Here is a 2251-nt window from a genome sequence, read left to right as displayed (position 1 = left end):
GAAACATTATTCAGAGTAGCCAAGATATGGGTATGGAAACAACCTAAGTGTTCATCAGTGGGTGAATAGATGAAGAAAATGTGCTGTCTGTATGTCTGTCTATCTATCTATCTATCTATCTATCTATCTATCTATCTATCTACTATGCAATATTATTCAGCCTTTAAAAAAAGAAAGAAAGAAATGTTGCCATTTACAACAACATGGGTGGATGAGCGCAGAGGGCATTTTGCTAAGTGAAATAAGCCAGACACAGAAAGACAAATACTGTATCTCACTTATACATGGAATCTAAAAAATGTTAAACTAACAGTAACAGAGAGTCAAATGCTTGTTACCAGGGTTTGGGGACAGGGGTGAGTCGAGAAAGGAGAGATGTTGCTTAAGGGGTACACGTTTTTATTTATAAGATGAAGTTCTGGAGATCTAATGTACGTCATGGTAACTATAGTTAGTAATAATGTATTGTATGCTTGACATTTGCTAAGATAGATCTCAAGTGTTCTTTCAATACACACACACACACACAGAAATAGAAATGATGTGAAGTGATGGATATGTTAATTAGCTTGATGATGATAATTTTTTTCAGGTTTTTCCACTTTATTTTTAATATAGTTTTTATTGTTGATAGTATTATAGATAGCTCCCATTTCACTGCCTTTTGATCCCTCCACTCTTAATCCCTCCCAGTCTATACCCACCCACCCCCAGTCATTATTTCACAGAACATCACATTGAGCACCTTAAATATATACACTGAGTGGCCAGATTATTATGATTACCTGACGTTTGTAGGCAAATTAGCCGTACACTGCATCCTATGGGATATGGAAGCCGAAGGCCTGTTCGAACACCTTTGCTGTCTGCAGTTACCAAGATAAAAAGTCTCCAATTCGCACAGAACACAAGGTTTGGACAGTCGATCATTGGAGAAAAGTCATGTGGTCCGAAGAATCATGTTTCCAGTTGCATCATGCAGATGGCAGAGTGAGAATTTGGCGGAAACAGCATGAAAGCATGCACTCCACATGCATGAGTACAACCCGTCAAGCTGGTGGGGGCAGTGTTATGGTTTGGGGCATGTTTCCCTGGCATGATTTGGGCCCTTTAATTTGTGTGGAACAACGTCTGAATAGCACAACATACCTCAATATAATTGCTGATCAAGTTCATCCTATCATGTTGATGGCATATCCCAATGGAGATGACTTCTTCCAACAAGACAATGTGCCATGCCACGGTGCTCATATTGTGCAGGAGTGGTTTCAAGAACATGAGGGAGACTTTTCCTTGCTTAGGTGGCCCCCACCATCACCAGATCTCAATCCAATTGAGCATTTGTGGGACGAAGTTAAAAGAGCTACCAGGCAGCTGGTTCCACAACCACAAAATCTCACAGAACTGGACAGTGCTAGTCATCAGTGGTGTCAGATTCCTCGCATCACCTTTCAACATCTCCTGGAGTCAATGCCAAGAAGAATCGCCGCAGTGGTGAAGGCAAAAGGTGGCCCAACGGAGTACTGATGGGGCGGTCATAATAATCTGGTCACTCAGTGTATATAATTTTTATTTGTTGATCGTACTTCAGTAAAGCTGGAAAAATTATGAAAGTCACTAATGGCATAAACACACTGAGTGGGTAAAAATGTCACCAGTGACTAAACACTGGTAGAAAGGGAAGAAGGGAAGGGAGTGAGACTGAAAACGCATAACATGGTCTTGAAGCAGTGACTTGATCGTGCTGTTTTAGGTAATCCCTCAAGAACAAGCACTACCTCTGCCTTCTAGAAGAGCCCAGAAAAACAGATGTCAGCATCTACACTTTTGGCTCATACATTTATTACAGAGTTGGAATTAGTTGTACCATCCATTCATTAAGACTGAATTTAGCCTGGTATGGCTCAGTGGTTGAATATCAACTCATGAACCAAGAGGTCACTGGTTTGATTCCCTGTCAGGGCATTTGGCTGAGTTGTGGGCTTGAACCCCAGTAGAGGGCCTATAGGAGGCAGCTGATTGATGTTTCTCTCCCATCAATGTTTCTATCTCTCTCTCTCCCCCCTTCCACTCTCTCTCTCTCTCAAAAAAAAGAAAGAAAAGACTGAGTTTAATCCTGAACTTAAACAAGTTGACTTTGTTAGAAATTCTTTTAAAGATAAGAAGTATCAATATGAGAAAGGAAAATTAGCTAGATAAAATGATAGAATCGTGTATTAATAAATCTCATGGCAGAATGTATTCACTTAAT

The 2251-nt window shown here is 40.3% G+C and overlaps 1 protein-coding gene across 1 annotated transcript in view; it reads left to right on the top strand.

The window, feature by feature from the left end:
* The window catches only part of LOC102766972 (ATP-binding cassette sub-family A member 8-like), a 47901-nt gene that overhangs the window by 12881 nt on the left and 32769 nt on the right, over positions 1-2251 (top strand).

Source organism: Myotis davidii, unplaced genomic scaffold, assembly GCF_000327345.1.
Source record: "Myotis davidii unplaced genomic scaffold, ASM32734v1 scaffold327, whole genome shotgun sequence".
Taxonomy (NCBI): domain Eukaryota; kingdom Metazoa; phylum Chordata; class Mammalia; order Chiroptera; family Vespertilionidae; genus Myotis; species Myotis davidii.
Note: the sequence above shows the minus strand (reverse complement) of the source record. Positions and strands in the feature narration are given on the sequence as shown.